Here is a 20,889-nt window from a genome sequence, read left to right on the forward strand (position 1 = left end):
AGGTATGTAGGGCTTCTGAACTTTCAGAGCTATGTACTCTCTCTTTGCTAATATTTAATATGCTTTAATAAATGCTTAATGCCCCAAACTGGTGCTATAGCCTCTAATTTCTAAGTATATTAGTATATGATATATTATTAGAATATTATATATCATATAAGGCATATTAGAAACCCCATCTAAATTCCCTAAAACTTGGGACAGAGATAGGCACGCCCATAAAATTTCAAATGACACAATTTCCTGTCACCACAGTAGCTTTTATGGCTAGGCCCTTTTATTGTTTGCTAATTTTTCCAGTCTATTTCTTGATTTTGAATTTAAGGTTAAATTTGAAGGTTATTTCACTGCTGCTTTTGGAGGTTCTTCTAGGGGTCTGCAAATTTTCAGTACTGCCAAGGTGTTGTGATCTGGGGAGAGGTGTAGTCAACATTCTCTTGGTCTGCGATTTGGTGTTTACCAAGGAAAAGCCCCTACCCCTCTGTAACTGCCAGCACTAGTGCTCGTTTCTACCCTGAAACTGCAACCCAGAACTGCATATGGGAAATGTTGTCACCAATCAAAGCCCAGCCCTGCACCAGTGCTAGTACAGGAGTCCCCTTCAATTTCTTTCTGACCAATTTCCAATTTATTTATTGCCTCTGGGTGAAAAGCTTGTGAAGCTGTTGTTTCTGTCACAAGGGCTTCCCAGGACCACTTCTGGTGCTGTCAGCTTCCTGTGCTCCTCCTCTCCTCCCCAACTCTGGTGTCACAGACTTCTCCTGCCAATCTCCTCAGTGGTCTTGGACTACAGACTTTGATTTCGTACATTGTTTTTAAATTATTTGGAAGGAAATTTTAGGAAGGTCAGCTGGATTGCTGTCTCTCCTAAGCCATCTTGGCTCCACCCCAAAGGAGAAAACTCTTAAAAATCATCAACAAGGAGACAGCTAGGTGGCGCAGTGGCTAAAGCACCAGCCCTGGATTGAGGAAGACCTGAGTTCAAATGAGACCTCAGACACTTGACACTTACTAGCTATGTGACCCTGGGTGAGTCACCTTAACCCCCATTGCCCTGCCAAAAAAACAAAAACAAAACAAAAACCCCAACAACAATAACAACAAAAAACCTTCAACAAAAGAAGTTGGAGAAGAGAGCATGAAGGATTTTGAACTATCCATTTATGTGAGAAGAGTAAAAGAAAGTAACAATAGGGGGAAGAAACAGATAAATAATGAAATAATAAAAAGCATAAATAATTTAAATTAATCCCCTAAATTAAACAAATATTAATAAATAGATTGTGGAAATATGGGAAGTATGGAGACTTAATAGGACTCTATTGAAGTATTATAAGTAAAACTAATTATAGGGATGAAGTATTACTTTAAAAGATTAATTAATTAAATATTTTTTTAATCTGCTAAATAATAGAAGTATGAATAGAGGAAAATAAATCTAACATTTTTTAAATTGTGAATGGCATTAAATAAATATAATGGAAGAAAATGTTAAAGTGGATGAGAAGGTAAAATTCCATAATCTGATGTATATAACACATATAAAAATATAGATAGGTAGATAGATAGAAAGATAGATATTTAAAACATGATGATGGAACATACTATATATCAGGTTAATTTTAAAAATATACAGTAATTGGGGGCAGCTAGGTGGTGCAGTGGTTAGAGCCCTGGAGTCAGGAGTACCTGAGTTCAAATCCAGCCTCAGATACTTAACACTTACTATATGTGTGACTCTGGGCAAGTCACTTAACCCCAATTGCCTCACCCCCCCCAAAAAAAAAAATTGGAATTGAGCAAATGGAAAAACAAAACGAAACAAAACAAAAAATATACAGTAATTAAAATCATGAGATGAATAAAAAGAAAGATCACCATATTCATAGAGATAATCAAGAATATTTCATCATTTTCAAAACAACTATGGACCATGAACAAATAGCAACATAATATACACACACACACACACACACATATATGTAAACACACACACACACACATATATATAAAACATGGCACAGAATAAAACTTAAAATGATAAAATATCATAAATTGTAAAAAAAAAGTAGATAGAAATGCAATGATAGTAGGAAACTAATATTTCTGTCTTAGGACTCAACAAATTTAACAGGAAAATAAAAAAGAAAACTAGAACTGAAGAAACTTCATATTCATTGTGTCTTCTGAAAGAAACTATTAAAGAATGTGCAAATTTCTGAAAAAAACACATGGCTTTTTAATGATGGCATTATGGAACTGAAAATTTTTAGATATAATTCTTAAACAAATATGAAACATACTTTATAGATCAAAACAAAATGAAGTCATAAGTGAATTAAATTATGAACCATAGAAATCTCGTAATTATCAAGAATGACAATTATAATGGCAAGAAGACCTTCGAAATATCAGGAATCCAGCCAAAGTAGTCCTCAAAGGAAACACTATATCCATAAACTCCTACATTATGAGAAAAAGGATTAGTGAAATATAGATGCAACTACATATTTTGTAAAATCAACAAATACATCCAAATTAAGCCAAAAGTATACTTTTTTTTTGCAGGAAATGGGGGTTAAGTGACTTGCTCAGGGTCACACAGCTAGTAAGTGTCAAGTGTCTCAGCCAGGATTTGAACTCAGGTACTCCTGAATCCAGGGCTGGTGCTTTAACCACTGTGCCATCTAGCTGCCCCCAAAAGTATACTTTTTAATGAGAAATCAATACCTTGGAAACAGAAAAAAACAAACGAACGAAATAAAAATTTGAAATCACAAATCAAGTTAATGACATTTATTAAGTGCTTACATTGTGTATGAACTAGCCAAAGTGTTTGGGATATAAATCCCAGTAAAAAGAAAAAGACTGTGCCTGCTCTCAAGGAATTTACAGTATCACTGGGGAAGTCAACCCATAAAAGCACTGTGCAAGTCAGAGTGGTGGTTTAGTTATCATGGTAAAATTAAAGATCACTGATCTGGGCTTTTCCTCAAAGCAGAAGAATTCACCAGTGGAAGAAGAGGGCCAATGGGGAAAGCAAAAGAAGACAGATGAAGCCTAGCAAGTGAAAAAAAATGCAAGAAAAAAATTAACAGAATACTTATAATTTTAAATCTTCCAATCTCAGAAAAGAAAATTGAACCAACTCTAATTGAAATACAAAAGAAAAAAAAAAACCCTCATTCAGATTATAATTCTGTTATCCACAGGATAATTCTATCAAATAATTAAAGAACAAAGAATACCTTACAGAAACTACTATGAAAAACAAACAAAAAGTAATCTGAAAAAAAAAAGTCCTCTACCAAATTCATTTAGGAGCCAAGAATTGCCCTAATACGTAAACTATTGAACTATTTAAAAACAAAACTATTAAACTATTAAAAATAATTATAGAACAATATCAGTTATGAATATTGATGAAAACATTTTACATATGATCCTATTGAAACATTTTAGCAATTTGTCCCCTCAAATTTGCTATGATTAATGTGGAATTATACCAATGATGCAGATATGGGTTGATAATAGAAAAAGAAACTTTTTCAGATACTTTTGTTTTGAGCAGAGGTCAGGGGACCTGCCACATAAAACCCCTCAAATCTCACTGGAAAGCTGACTTTTTTTTTATCCTTCACACCGAACAGAGACCATATTTATAATTTATTTGTAGAAAACTAAATACAGGTATATAAAATCAATTTCATTTTATTTCACCATACACATATTAACCAGCTCCCAATTACAATATACTCTGCTGGATTCTGGAGACACAATGGTGAAAAATAATCCAGTCCTTAACCTCAAGAAACTTACAACATATTAGAGAGTCTATAATATTTACACAAGTATTATGCAAGGGAGAATGTAAATATAACAAAGTTGTGGTCTAGAAAAACTGGCCCAAGAAAATTTGTGAAAAGTGAGGTCACTTTCGGCTAGTACAGCATTTCTTAACATTTCTTGTCAACAACTCATTTGGCACTCTGGTGAAGCTTATAGAACTCTTCTCATAATAATGTTTTAAAATGGATAAAATAAAATATATAGGGCAGAGGTTCTCATGTAATCCAGGAAGCCTCTGGGTACCCCTGAGATCCTTTCAGGAGGTCTCTGAGGTCAAAAGTATTTTAATAATAATACCAAGATATTTTAATGTATTATATGGTAAGTGTCAATATTGCTATATCTATGTGTCTATATCTATCTATATATCTATCTCTATCCATATGTGTACATATAGCTATATCCATATCTCCATATTTGTATCTATATCCATATCTGTCTCTCCATCTGCATATACAGTATCTCTCTCTCTATCATCTTTCTATCTATCCATATATCTCTCTTTCTCTATCCATATCTATCTCTCCCTCTATATACACACTGACACACTGACACACAGATACAGATACACACATATCCATCTCTATCTCTATCTCTCTATCTCTGTTCCTGTCCCTAACCCTATTCCTGTCTCTGTCTCTACCCCTACTCTTACTCTCCATCTCCATCTCTGTCTCCACCTCTCTCTCTCTCTCTCTCTCTCTCTCTCTCTCTCTCTCTCTCTCCCTATATCTTTATATCTATCTAGAATCCATAATCCATATAAGAAAAAGTTATTTGGGGAGAAGTCATCAATAATTTTAAGAGTGTAAAGTACTCTTGAGAACAAAAAAAGTTTGTAATTTTCTGAGATAGTTATAAAAGAAACAAATTGAAATATAATAGTTTAAAAAATTACAGACTCCAGGTTAAAAGTACCTGAGAAAGATAGTGTGAGGTTTTATATGAGTGTTTGTCATGGCTTTGAACAAGAGAAATATTGTAATAGATTAATATGTGGCAGTATGGCAGTCCAGGCATATGAAGAATTATGTCAACATGGAAAAATTAAAGCATTCTGGGTAAGATTGGAGATCAGTTAGTGGTTCATTTTTGACATCAGAGAACATGATGGTAAGCAATATTGAATGATGAAGGAATGAAAAGTTATAAGTCATGAGAAGATAAACCTCAAATACCAGGGTCAACATTTTGTCATATAGGTAACAGCGAATCATTGAAGCTATGGAGTGAAATGATCCAATCTTTAAATTTAGGAAAATCAATTTAGCAGCCATATGTAGAATAGATTAGAAAATGGTAATATTGGAGACAAGGCAGTTAGGACAATAATCAAAGTAAAAGGTGATAGGGATCTGAATTAGGATATTGTCTGTGTACAAAGAGAAGTTGGTCTGGATATGCAGTACATGAATACAATTGACATGATTTGTCAATGTCTTGGTATATTCCATGGCTGACCCTCATATCTACAATATTCCCCTTCCTCATGTCTCTCCATTCCTTCTGGCTTCCCTGACTTGCTTCAAGTCCTAGTAAAATCCTATCTTGTACTCAAAGTTTTCCTCCTGCCCCCACCCCAGGCACTTCCACTAACTGTACCTTCTCTTGGTTGACTATTTCTTATTTATCCTGTACATAGCTTATTTGTACATGGGTGTTTGCATATTGTCTCCACCATTATATCAGCAGCTCTTCAAAGGCAGGAACTGTCTTTGGCCTTTCTTAATATCCCCAGCATTTTGGACAGTGGTAGGCATGCAGTAGGCACTTAATAAATGTTTATTAAGTGGCAGCTAGGTGGCACAGTAGATTAAGCACTGGCCCTGGATTCAGGAGGACCTGAGTTCAAATCCAGCCTCAGACACTTGATACTTACTAGCTGTGTGATCCTGGGCAAGTCACTTAACCCTCATTGCTCCACAAAAAAATAAATAAATAAAAATAAATAAATGCTTATTGAATCAATGAATGATTTGTCAGCTAGTTAGGGGAGTGAGAGAAATGATCAAATCAAAGATGGTTCTGCATCATTGAGCCTAGGAGATTAGGATTATGAAAGTGACATCAACAAAAACAGAGAAGTAAGTAGCAAGGTCATAAGTATAACATCATCATCGTATTTCAGAGATGAGATGGATCCTAAAGAAAATCATGAGCAGTATCTTTATTGTATAGATGAGGAATCTAGGGCACTGAGAAATTATGAGACTGATTCAAAGCCAAATCCATCACTGTAGCTGCTGGGTAGGGAATCTGGCAGTGAATATATTTGCAAAGTTTATACTGCTTTTGTAATAAGAGAATAACCATATTTTTATGTTATGAATAACTGAATCCCAGAACCTCCAGGTTAGAAAGGGGCTCAAAGATCAATTAAAACTTGTATCTGCATAGTAATATCCTCAATAATATCCCCTACATGAGGTTAGCCAGGCTCCACTTAAAGTTTGCCAGTTATGGGAAACTCAAAAATGATAAGGCAGCTCATTCTCTTTCAGATGCCTTTAAATATTAGGAAACTCATCCATGCATCAAGGCAAAATCTGTTGCTCTATCACTTTGATCCATTGTTCCTAATTCTTCCCTCTGGGGACAAATAGAATGTCTAAAGCCTCTTTGACTTGACAACACTTCAAATATTTGAAGACAGCTATCATGTCTTTCTTACATCTCTTCTCCATCCTAAACATTGTCAATTACAGACAAAGGTCTTTGGTCCTCTTAGCATCCTTGTCACTTGCCTCTGGATATATTTATTTATTTTTATGCATTGTTTAAAAAGACATCTTTTCCATCTTTCCTATTACCCCCAGGGACCTCCCTGAATCTTAGTACTTAAAAACAATGCATGCAATTGCCTGTTGTTCTTATGCATTTGAATTTTGTGCCCTATATTTAGTTGATTTTTAAAAAGTCTCTCTGCACTCAAACTCAGAAATGACAAGTCAGTCAATAATTTTGCTTCCCCTCCCCTACAAAAAGGCAAAAGACAGTCCTTGTTCTTAAGTCGCTCATAGTCTAAAGGGGAGATACAATGCAAACAACTAGGTATAAGAGACATATACAGGACAAATTGGGGATAAACAATAAATGTTTAAATATTACTTTAAGTTTAGGTTCTACAAAGCATGTGTGTGTGTGTGTGTGTGTGTGTGTGTGTGTGTGTGTGTGTGTGTGTGTGTGTAGTCAATCAAACTTTTGAGGGGTAATGTTCCTGGAAAGCGGTATGACTTTTAAAAGTAGCCAGCACAAATGTTTATGCATTGAACCTATTGAAAATAGGTGGTTAGATTCCTGTGACCACCAAACACTGTAATCTTGTGCTGAATATATACCGTTCTGCATACAATTACTTATAGCATTAATTCAGATAATATGCATTTTTCCTTACACAGTAACCATGGAATATCCCATAAAAAGCAGGGAGAGGAGAGAGAATGAAGGACATAGTGGTGATGTCAGAAGAACCTCTTGGTTTCAAAAAAAAAAAAAGGAAGGGGTAAAGTGTCATCTCTAATCTCCCTTTTGCTCAGTAGTTGAACTGTTCTCCGATGAAAAACCCATGCCTTGGAGTGAATCCCATTTCTGAGTTTGGGACTCTAGCCCTGGGCAGCTCTGCTGACTGCAGCTCTGGCAGCATGGGAGGTGATACTTCCTTAGAAATGCAAGCTTGGTGGGCAAGAGGGGAAAGTAGATATGGGCTTGGTGGGGAGGTGGTGAACATCATCTCATTTACCTAACTAGCTCCTATTTCATTTTTTTCAGTACCCTCAATGAGCACTTAAGAGGTTCCTTTAGCACTTTGTGAAGCAGATTCTGAACACTTCTACAAATACTTTCCTCTTTTTTGTGGATTTAACAAAAGCTGATTCATTAACACCAGCGTCATGGTGGATATAACCTGCAGGCGTTCCTGTCCAAAGTTCATTGAACACCTTTATTTTCTCAATAAGCTCCACCACTCGCATTGTATGTTTGGGAGTAGAGCCTGAATGACTTGCACTATGCTTTGGGTGGTATACTCACAACACAAAATTAGTTTTAAAAGCAAACAATGAAATATGCAATAAATGCAGAGAGAACTCTTAACAAGGGTAGGGTGAACTAGGCCAATGAAGAACTTAGTATGATATTAGGCTATTCATATACTTGCACACATCCCACTGCACATATGTGAAGCTGCCAAAATGAAAGTGAAAATGAGGTTACTAAAAAAATTGTCCTAATGCTTGAAGTCAGGAAAGATAAATCCATAAATGTTGAAGATGGACCATGTGTATATGTACATATGTGTATATGAACATACACATACATACATAGGGGTGTGTATACATAGGTATGTATGTGTGTGTATATATATATATATATATATATTCATTTGATTCTCATAATACTCTCTAGGTAGGTATTATTATAGAACTATTTTTCAGATGAGGAAAGTAAAATGAGGATGGTTATTGACCTTTCCACACAGCTACTCTCTGAGAAAGAATTTGTACTTAAGTCTCCCTGACTTCAAAGCTAATATTCTATCGGCTATTCCTTTGATTTATTCTGTACAAATAATGGAAGCATATAGGTATTTTTGGCTTGAAATAACTAGATGATTGACTCATTTCATTTCACTTTGTTCATGTAGATCTTCCCAATTATTAGGAGATATTCTGATATGCTGATGGATCTATGACATAGTTGACAGATACCTCAAATAACCAAGAATCTGGACCCAGAATTGAATAGGAGAAGGATAAGATAAAGGGATGGAGTAGAGGCAGGTAAGTTGATTTTTGACATATTACAAAGTTCCTTTAATGACTCCTAGCTTGTTCTTGAAACAAAGGGCCATTAAAAAAAGCATTAATGTTCTTGAACATCACTATGTGGTTGAAAGACATGGAATACTATAGAATGAGGCTTCTTGAAAAAATTTTTTTCTTTTTCTTTCCTGTACCGCTTTGGCAGTCTAGTGAGCCCTTCTAAGAATGATCTTTTTACTGCGTGTAACAGAATAGACAAGATTACAAAGGGAATGTATCATGTCAAAATACAATTATCATAAAGCACTTTAAAGCAAATTATCAGACCCCAAGTTAAAACACGTCTTTACTACCTCTGAAGAGTTAAAGTTGACAGTCATCTAAAGGAAAAGAGAGAGGTACATGTTGAACAGAAATAGTTTAAAACACATTAAAGAAAAGCAATTACCTAAGAAAAGTGGAATGTTAAACACTGGAGATACAAAGAAAGGATCCTGACCTTAATAACCACTCATTCCAATTGGCATATAACATAAATAAATAGTCACAGAACAATACTTAATATTGGACACTTGTTTGCTCCACTGGTGTCCAAGTAATGTCAGAAGTACTTGAAGAAGAGCCCAGCATATTGGTTAAACCACTCTGAGATGCATTTATGGGAAGACATGGGTAAAAGTTTCACAGTATGGCCAGGCATGGCTTGATATAAGATATTTGCCATTCAGTCCTGAAACAAGACATGGAATATTGAGCTGATTCAGTAAGAAAGGAAAACATTCAAACTGGAAAGAGAATTCTGACAAGGAAGAAAATGGTAACACTCCCATTCCCACTAGCCTCTGTGGTTTTCTAACCAGGCCTCCCCTTTGGTAACTGTAGTGGGGAAATGGTAATTATCTGGTGTATTTCACTTCTGCCCCCAGCACTTATCATAAAAATTGTTCTCTGCTCCAGATAAATTGAAGAAACAGATGTGGCCAGTAGAGGTTAATTTTAGGAAAATAATGGTCATTAAAAATAAAGAATAAGCAACTCTCCTCCCACTCCTATCTTACATGTACTTTGGAAGAAAATAGCCTGCCTCTCTCTCTCTCTCTCTCTCTCTCTCTCTCTCTCTCTCTCTCTCTCTCTCTCTCTCTCTCTATATATATATATATATATATATATATATATATATATATATATATATATATATATATATATATGACAATTCTAAGATGTGGTCCTCCGGAATTGGTAGAAAAGCTTAGAATCACTCCCAGAAAAAGAACTGATATTGATTGAACACAAAATAAAAAAAACACATTTGAGGATTGTACATACATAACCTATGTCAGATTGGTTGCTGTGTTATGGTGGGGGGAGAAAAGGGAGGGAGGCAGAAAAACTTGGAATTCTTAATCTTATGAAAATGAATGTTGAAAACCTTAGAATCAGCCTCCGGTGACAAGACCAAGTTATCTTGTTTTATCCAAGTGTGGAATTGGTAGTTTAAAACAAGAAGGGGTTACTGCTTTCAGAACTCACTGCTTATATAGAGGGTCTCCACTCACAAAGTCCTCACAACTATTATAGTTTAGTAAATGGATGCCATTTGGAACTTCCTAGTTTAAGATGTTAGGAACCATGAATCTTGTAGGAGACTTTGGTCAGTCAAAGAATGATTTATAAGAAATAATGAGACCACCTCAGATATGAAACTATTCTGGACAGTTTCCCCACTGGTGAAGTAGTAAAGCAGCAGAAAGAGCCATATATGTTACTCATTTCTTGGGTTTAAACATTTAAAAAAATTGCTTTTCTCTAAATTGTTTTCTAAGGTCACTGAATCATATTTCTATAACATCTTTAATTATGATGAAGTCTCAGCTTAAAAAAATTAAAAAAGTTGTTTGGTTAAAATTTCATTATTGGCAAAGGAGCATTTAACCAAAGTGCCAGTTCTCAAATGTATTGTTTGTTGTCTTTATTTGGACTGTGGGAACAGGACCATGGAGACATTCAAAACTTGATATGGGAGTCCAAAGGATATGGAAATTTACAAAAAAGGTCCAGTCAGAGTAAAGCTTTCTGAATAGACTCCTTACATAGCTTGAAGAAAACACAGCAATGAGTGGGTTTACATAGTAGGGGGACAACAGTCCTGGGTATAGATCCAAAGATTAAATTTCCAATCCAGGTTTTCTCATTTACCACTTGTGTTTCTATTGAGGAGTTCATTAACCTTTTCAGACCTGTTTTCCTAAGATGTGGAATGAGAGCTTTAGATTAGGTGACTCCTGAGGTCCTTAAAAACAATGAGATTTGAGATGGAAAATGCCACCATTTTCATAAAGCAAGAATCAATCCTTAAATCTGAGAGCTTTGTTATGAAGAATGGATATACAGAGCCCTTTTAAATAATGATTAGCATTTTAAATCTCACAGCATTATTGTCATTTGTAAACACTTTTCCTCTCAGAGTAATTTTAAGAAAAAGAAATTAGCATTTCTTTCTATGTGTTCCCAGTCAATAGTATTTGGGTGAGAAAAAATACTTTCCTTCTGCTTTATTAAAAATAAATATTGTGGGGGCAGCTAGGTGGTACAGTGGATAAAGCACTGGCCCTTGGATTCAGGAGCACCTGAGTTCAAATCTGACCACAGACACTTGACACTTACTAGCTGTGTGATCCTGGGCAAGTCACTTAACCCTCATTGCCCTGCAAAAACAACAAACAAACAAAAATAAATAAATATTGTGAATATTTAAATCTTTAAGCTATTAGCCTGTGGTTCTGGTGAGGCATATACATATACATGTATATGTGCACATATGCATACATATATGTGTATACACGTGTGTATACGTGTGTGTGTGTGTATATATGCACATTTCATGTGGATAAGGTATCTCAAAATGGAAATACATTTAATAGAAGAAAGGGCCCAGATTTCTTGATATTTTTTGAGTTCGGTACTAAAGAGACACTAAAACTAGTCTTTCAAATACCTTTTTAGAGAGTGCAAATTTTAGTTGGGCTTGTTTTTCTTCCTTTTTATGATTCAGATGCTGCAAATCCTTTGGAGTTCTGTGTCCTATTTAAAAAAAAAATCTTGAAGGAGAGCATTTCTTTTCAAACTCTCCCTTTTCCCCAAGAAAGGATGATTCATTGCATGCTGTTTTAATCTTCAAGAGTGACCTAGAAAAGCATCAAATTTGATCTTAATGACATTGGTGCTCCAATTTCCCAGAGTATACAACAGAATCAGTCTGGGGTTTTCCAGGTCCCTACTACCTTGTTGGGGGCACTTTTATTGCTTTCCTTGCTTTCTCATATTCTTCATATGGTATAGGCTAGCATATCTAGCAGATTAATCATTGAGCTTAAAATGTAGGTTGCTTTTTGTCTTCGACTCTAATTGCATATTGTTAATGGTGTTATATTGGTTTCTTGCCAGCTAGATATGAAAAGTCACAAGGTATTCATTAATTCCATTAGGGACCTCAGATAATTTATTTATGAGCCTGTTCTTGATAGGGAAAACATCACAGCAGAGTTAGCATGCCCATGACCATTTACATTCCCAGAGGCTTCTGCCTCTTGGTTTCTTGAGTAGTTTTTCTTCTGTTATCCTTTTCCACTAGAGTGGTGACATGAATGACCTATCACCAGCAGTGACTGCCACAATGCCATCTTAATGCAAACTATTTCAGTTGGAAATCAGAAGATTTGGGCTAGAGTCTACCATTTTCTAGGAGTGTGATTTCTTTTATTTTATTTAGTACTTCACAAACAAAATACACAAGATCTTATATTCCCTGTACCTTTTAGTCATCAAATAACCAAAGAAGATGTTATTCTGTAGCCACTATATGCCAAGCAGAAGTAGTGTAGTATAGTGAGTAGAGAGCCAGTCTTGAAGGTACAACTTGAACCCAAGTCATCTTGGAGAGAGCAAGAGTGAATGAGGGAGAGAGAGAGAAAGGCAGAAGGGTGGGAAGGAAGGAAGGAAGGAAGGAAGGAAGGAAGGAAGGAAGGAAGGAAGGAAGGAAGGAAGGAAGGAAGGAAAAAAGAAATTAAGAAAGAGAAGAAAGAAAGAAAGGAGGGAGGAAAGAAGGGAAAGGAAAGAGAAAGTGACAAGAAAGGACAGAGGGAGGGAAGGAAAGAAAGAAGGAAGAAATTTCAAAGCACTATGCACAATACTAAGGATACAAAGATCAACACAAAACTATCCCTGATCTCAAGGCAGACAACGCATACATCTATGTGTATATTACAAATAAATACAAGGGAATTCAGTGGTAGAGGCATTGGAAAGTGGGGGAATGGGGGCGTCAGGAGAAGTGTCATATAGTAGGTGGCATATAAACTGAATTGAAGGTAACTAGGAATTCTAAGAAGTAGAGGTGAAGAGGGGGAACATTATAGGAATGGAGTATAGCCTGTGCAAAGAAAAATACAGAAAAGAGAAGGTCATGTTTGAGGAACAGTCAGAAGATCAGTTTGGTTTGACTATATCATCTAAGAAGGGTGTGTGTGTGTGTGTGTGTATATATATATATATATATATATATATATATATATATATATATATATATATATATATATATGCTGTTTTAATCTTCAAGAGTGACCTAGAAAAGCATCAAATTTGATCTTAATGACATTGGTGCTCCAATTTCCCAGTGTATACAACAGAATCAGTCTGTGGTTTTCCAGGTCCCTACTACCTTGTTGGGGGCACTTTTATTGCTTTCCTTGCTTTCTCATATTCTTCATATGGTATAGGCTAGCATATCTAGCAGATTAATCATTGAGCTTAAAATGTAGGTTGCTTTTTGTCTTCGACTCTAATTGCATATTGTTAATGGTGTTATATTGGTTTCTTACACATATACATATATATATATACATATACATATATACACATATACACATGCATACACATGTGTGTATGTATACACACACACACACACACACATATATATGATTTATTTAGTGGAGGAGAGCTGTGTTTTAGCAGTAACTCTGACACTTGTGTGGAGAGTATATTAAAGACAGTGAGATCAATGTAGAAGCCATTGCAGTAGTCCAAGCAAAAAGTATGAAGGCCTGAATTAGCATATTATGAGTGGAGAGATGATTGGGAGAAGTATTGAAACAAAATCAACAAGACTTGGCCACTGCAGTGTAATGGTATGGCCTGTTGTTGAAAATCAACTGTAAATACCTTATTTCCTTTTCATATTTTCATCAAGAACACTCTCAATATGATTTTCTAAATCTTTTCTTCTAAAGATTGTTTATATAGTCTCAATCTTTGGTTATTTATATAATTCATCATTATTAATGGTACTTTGGGAGGATGTGAGATCTTTGAGCACAAGTACCATTTGCTTTGATTTTTGTACCCCTAGTGCTTAGCATAGTGCCTTTGGTATATAGGAGTAGGTGAATGATCAATGCCTGTGAGAAAATATAGAAGAGTTCATATATGTATATTTGCATGTGAATATATCTATAGATGTCTGTATCTATATCCATTTCTCTATTATATATCTTTCTATTTAATGCTACAACAAAACATTTGCATTGGTAAAAAGTATAGGCTTAAAGACTTTGCATTGAATAGAAGTTTCTCATGTAAATATTTCATATAAAATTTCTTGAGATGTGAACAGATAATTTATTATTCAATGACCTTGCATCAAATGAGGCATAAAACAAGAAGATATTGATGGTCTTCCATTGATAGATGTAATACATATGGAAGTCCTGATGATCATGAGTTTTGATAATAATGTGCTGAATTCCTCATGGCGAAAAACAATAAGTCCTCCTTAATTTAGTTGATGATTACTTTAAAAAGTTATTGCTGGGGGCAGCTAGGTGGTGCTGTGGATAAAGCACCACCCTGGATTCAGGAGGACCTGAGTTCAAATCTGACCTCAGACACTTGCCATTTACTAGCTGTGTGACCTTGGGCAAGTCACTTAACTCTCATTGCCACCACCCCCCAAAAGTTATTCTTTTTTTTTTCAAAAGTTATTCTTAACAATCTATGTAGGAAGAAGAAAACAAATGAAAAATTTGCATTATTGTCTAATCATCTAGCTAAATATTTGGAAGGCCATTCCACACTAGCATACACAAATATACATTATATACATATGCATGTACATATGCATATACAATAGTCATTCCTCCACATTCATGCATTTAACTTCCCCAACTTCAAGCATTTGCATGATTTTACTATAACCTCATTTTCATTTTTATAATGGTAAGGTGTACATTCACAGCTATAGGCAGTAGAAAGAAAAAAAAAAGAGGCATAATGTAGTGTTTATCTCTGCATAAAAGAGGAATGTATTCATATAAGTGTTTGTCAATGCACTCCAGAAAGTGTTAAAATAACATCTCAAGGGCACAATGAGGGAAGGGAAAAAATGGAAAAGAGGCTAATTTGTGGGTAAATAAGACATTGGGTCACCTCCATTATCTTCTGTAAGATATGCAATGAATGCCCTGTTATCCAGATGACCCTGCAGTGGGGCTATGGGATACTGTGTGGAGGAGCAGCTTAGCTGTCTAGCCCTAGAAGACCCCCTCCTCTCTACCAGTTGGGAATTCCTAGCTCAGACCTGGGAGTGGGGCACTCACTCCTAGGAATGTGCTTCTCATCTGTGATCAATTCAACCATGGAGCCAAAAGGGAGATTAGAGATGGCAGGTTGCCCTTTTCCTATTTTTAAATTTTTTTTTTTTTTTTGCTGGGCAATGGGGGTTAAGTGACTTTCCCAGGGTCACACAGCTAGTAAGTGTCAAGTGTCTGGGGCCACATTTGAACTCAGGTCTTCCTGAATCCAAGGCTGGTGCTTTATCCACTGAGCCACCTATCCTATTTTTTTTAACATCCAGTTCTTCTGACATTTCAGCCTCTACCCAATCCCTGTCCTTGAACTGCATTGCCTCTTTTCTTCCCTGTGTTTTATGGATTTTTTCATAGTTACTATGTTAGAAAAAGTGTATATTGCCTGAATTAATGATTTGTAATAAAGAATTGTATGCAGAAAATTGTCTTTCCAGCAATCTCTAGCAAAAGATTACAGTTTTTGGTGGTCAAGGGAGCCTAACTTGCTATTTTCCATAGGGACAGTGTATCAACATTTGTGTTTTTGAATTTCCTGCCATTTTCTAGGAAATTTACCTTTATGAAAGCTGAGTCTTGAGTATATGTGTATACATAAGGGTTTGTATATTTGTATGTATGCTTATATAGATATACTTAGTACATGTATATGTAGATATAGCGCTCTATATCTAATCCGTATCTACATATCTATCTCAATGTTTCAATATAATCAATGATATGGTCACATTATTTGAATTTTACTCCATATTTCCATTGAGCTAGAAAAATTACAATATTTTGCAAAATTATAATAGACTAGTGAAAATTCAAATTATATTTAACTTCTTCACATTATCTGTACTCATTGAGTTCTAGCTATAATACAAAATCTGGAAAGTTCTAAGTTCTAATATACTTTAAATACTTTGCAAAAAAGCCAGTAATGGTCTGTAGGCTTATTCTGGAAGTGGACTATTTCAGCTTTGAGAAACCCATCAAAAAGCCTGTCCATCTTTCTTTGGGTCTACTCTCAAAATTCATGCATCTATCTATCTCTCTCTGGCATAAAAGGAGACATATTTTTTTGAAATACCAAGTATAAGAATTTGTTTTACTTGAAAATGCATATTTGTTACAAGGATTTTATTTTTCATTTCTTTTTTGAAAATTCTAATTAGGAATGGTGAGAGATCAATAGATACAGAGAGAGTTGAGAGGGAGAATTCAATTCAATAAAATCTTTGCCTGATCCCTGTTTGCTAGTACTCTCTTCCAATTTAACATATATTCTCCAGTAGAATATATACTTTTTGAAGGAAATTATTGTTTTTCATTTTTATCTTGCCATTCCCCAGGCTTCACACTGTGTCTTATACAAAGAAGTTATTTAATAGATGTTTTTACATTGAAGTTAACATTAATATTTATTAATAATAATGTAGCATGATAATCTGAGACCATTTTGAATTAGCATATTAATTACTGGTAAATGTCCCAAGTTCCAGAAGAGACTGCATAATATTTATTTTACTGCCCATTTATAGGCAAGATATTCTTGGTCCTGTCAGGAAAATAGCCCACATTAAGAGGACCTTTTCTATTCTTGGCAATTGTGTTCCAGAAAGAATAGGAGGCAATAGTCTCTGATTTGTTCTCTGTCTCAGTACTCTCCATTCTTTAATTCTTCATCTGTACAGCTGCCAGACAATTTTCCCAAAGCACAGTTAATAGGATTATAACTCATAGAATCATGCAGAGGTAGAATGCCCTGAGAAGACATAGAGCCCCACCCCTAATTTTAAAAATGAGGAAACTGAGTCAAAAAATCATTAATCAACTTATTTGCCCAAAGTCAGAAAAATAGCAATTTGCAAAGCCAAAAGATGTACCCAGGACATCTGATTCCAAACCAAATGTACTTTCTATGATATCATACTGCCGCACTAATTCTAACCATATCACTCCCCATTCCAGAAACCTTCAGTGACTCTCCATTAACTCTAGAATGGGAATTCTCATACCATGAACCTCTCTGGATGTCTGCTGAGGATTATGGACTCCTTCTTAGAATGTTTTTAAATGCATATTATACATGAGATTACAAAGGAAATCTCTTTCTTTAAAATATCATAATTTTTTTAAAAAAATTAAACTAGTTCATGGACCCTTGCTCACAAATAATTGCAAATTCCTGTTTAACATTTAAAGCCCTACCTAATATGACTCCATTCTAACTTTCACAAATTATTTCTCCTCATCCACTCCATATTTCATTTAAACTGGACTCCATGCTGATTCTCATAATAATGGGAATAATAATTATAATATCATAATAAAATAATCATAATTATACTGGATATCATTTTTATAGCACAATAAGGATTGCAAAGCCCATTACATATATTATCTCACTATCAACATTCTTTGCAAAGGCTATCTATTCCTCTTGAATGGAATGCCATCCCCTTTCTCTCAAAATTCCTATTTTGCTTCAAGGCTTAGCTCATGACACCTTTCCTGGTATCCCAGTTGTTGGTGTTCTCCCTGACCCCAAGATCACTATGTAGTTATTGAGAACAAGATCTATATTTGTTTATATTTGAACATCTGTTGCATTCCCTTGTAAATGTAAGCTTCTTAATGGGAGGAGTTGTTTTTATTTTTCTCTTTGTATCTCAAGTGATTAGCATAGCATTAGCAGCTTACTACATGCTTGTTGAGTTAGATTGAATTTAATAGTATGCAACCTAGCTAACTTAAAAATAAAAGCTATATCCTTATGTGCTTTCCAAAGTCCAACCACTTTATACATTCTGCGTGGATTATATGCATGCCTCAGGTTCTGGCAAATTCTCCTTTCACTTTTGCCCTTCCCATACCTTCTGAGCATCATTGTACTAGGTCAAAGCCTCATAAGAAGAATACTTGGGTGCTACATTTCCTGCCAAATAGGATGTGTTTTCTCTGCCTTGACTTCACGCTTTTCACATTGTTAATCTTATCACATCTCTAACAATATGTCCTCTAATATAAAGAGGGAATAATAGTACTTTTCAATGGTCAGCCACTCAAAGTTACTGTGAGGGTTAAATGAAAAATTATTTAAAATGCTCAGAAAATATATAAAACTATAATTTTTACCAAATATACAGGCAGAAACTATAATTTTCCTTTAATGTTCATTTGACAGCTCCTTAAACCCACTGTCTCATAAAAAATGCCTTAACCTTAAAAAAACACCAAAAAACAACAACAAAGCAGAAAAAAAGATACTCCAAAAACTCCCCTAGTTCGAAATGAATAATTAAACTATAGTTAGAGACTGATTGATTTTGGGAATGTTGTCCTGTCAAGATTTAAAAGACTGTTTTCTCTTTGATGATGGGAGACATCCAGGGAATGGAGATTGGATGGATAGTAACTTTGAATGCAATATGATTGATTGACACTAAATCAAAAATTTGTGATCCTAATGCAGGCAGGTGCACATTAGCAAACACTAATAACACTTGTGCTAGATCTTATAAGGCAGCTAGGTGGGACAGCCAACAGAATGCCAGGCCTCGAGTCAGGAAGAACTGATTTCATATCTAGCTTTAGAACTTACTAGTAAGTGACCTTGGGCAAGTCACTTAACCCTGTTTGCCTCAGTTTCCTCATCTGTACAATAAGCTGGAGAAGGAAAAGGTAAACCATTCCAATGCCTTTGCCAAGAAAACCCTAAATAATGTCCAAAAGGGTCAGACATGACTGAACAACAAGAAAAGATTTTATAGTTTATTTCTCTGCTTCTCTCTCTCTCTCTCTCTCTCTCTGTTGTTGTAATTTACATTTCTCTAATCAAAAGTGATTTAGAGCACTTCTTCATATGCCTGTAGATAGCACTCTCTCTGTCAATCTGTTTGATTTTTCCCTCTCCTCCCTTTCTAATGTTTATTAAGTGCTTATTACTTAAATTTTACTTTTGAAAGGATTGCATAATGATTCATACATTAAATATTCTAAGGGGGATTCTCGGCTGAAGGTTTATTCTAATTTCCCCTCATTTTGTGAGGCAACTCTGACTTCTTGAATATGAACAAAAGGGTCAGCTCTTAAGAAGCTTGAAAGGTGTTGAGTACAGAACAATGATAGATTGTCATCTGAGGATATGCCTAACTATGATTTAGCAGTTCAATGCAAGCTATTTGTGAGGAAGGGTTCACGAATTAGTTTATTAAAAAAATTTATAACTTTTTAAAATTTTTAATTAATTAATTAATTAATTAATTTTTAGTGAGGCAATTGGGTTTGAGTGACTTGCCCAGGGTCACACAGCTAATAAGTGTTAAGTGTCTGAGGTTGGATTTGAACTCAGGTACTCCTGACTCCAGGGCCGGTGCTCTATCCACTGCATGACCTAGCTGCCCCTAATTTTATTTTTAATAGTATTTTATTTTTCCCAGTTTTTAGCATTCATTTTTACAAGATATTGAGTTCCAAATTTTTTCTCTTTCCTTCCTTTCCTCCCCTTCCCTCTTCCTAAAATGATAGGCAATTTGATATAGGTTATACATACAATATCATGAAAAACATTTCCATAATAGTCATAGTTGTGAAAGAAGAAACAGATCAAAAGGAAAAAAACAACAACATAAAAACAATAAAGTAAATGACAAAAAGCATGCTTTGATCTGCATTCAGAGTCTATCAGTTCTTTATCTGGATGTGGATAGAATTTTCCCTTATGAGTCTTAGGTAATTGTTGCTGAGAAGAGCTGAGTTATTCATGGTTGATCATCACAAAATGTTGTTGACATTGTATACAATGTCTTCCTGGTTCTGCTCATTTTACTTTGCATCATTTCATACAAGTCTTTCCAGGTTTTTCTGAAATCTTCCTGATCATCATTTCTTATTGCACAAGAGTATTTTATTACATTCATATACCACAGCTTATTCAGTTATTCCCAAACTGATGGGCATTCCCTCCATTTCCAATATTTTGCCACCACAAAAGGGGTTGCTATAATTCTTTTTTACAAATAGGTCCTTCAAACATCTTAATCTCTGGGATGAAGACCTAGTAATGGTATTACTGGATCAAAGTTTATGCATAGTTTTAGAGCCCTTAAGCCTAGTTCCAAATTACTCTCTAGAATGATTGGATCAGTTCACAACTCCAACAGTTTATCTGTGTCCCAATTTTCCCACATCCTCTCCAACATTTATTATTTTTATTGTATTATTAGTCAATCTGATAGGTTTAAAGTGGTACCTCAAAGTTGTTTTAATTTACATTTCTCTAGTCAAAAGTGATTTAGAGCACTTCTTCATATGCCTGTAGATAGCTTTATTTTTTCACCTGAAAACTATCTATTCATATCACTTGACCATTTATCAAGTGAGGAATGGCTTGTATTCTTGTAAAATTGACTCAGTCCTCTATATATTTGAGAAATGAAGCCTTTATCTGCGATACTTGCTGTAAAAATTATTTTCCAGATTTCTGCTTTCCTTTGAATCTTGGTTGCATTGGTTTTGTTTATGCAAAAGCCTTTTGATTTAATATAATCAAAATTATCTCTTTTATGTTTTGTAATGCTTTCTATCTCTTGTTTGGTCATGAATCTCTACTTCATTTGACTTCTTTAAGAATTTAGATCCTATATCACTTGGTG

This window comes from Dromiciops gliroides, chromosome 5, assembly GCF_019393635.1.
Source record: "Dromiciops gliroides isolate mDroGli1 chromosome 5, mDroGli1.pri, whole genome shotgun sequence".
Lineage (NCBI taxonomy): Eukaryota > Metazoa > Chordata > Mammalia > Microbiotheria > Microbiotheriidae > Dromiciops > Dromiciops gliroides.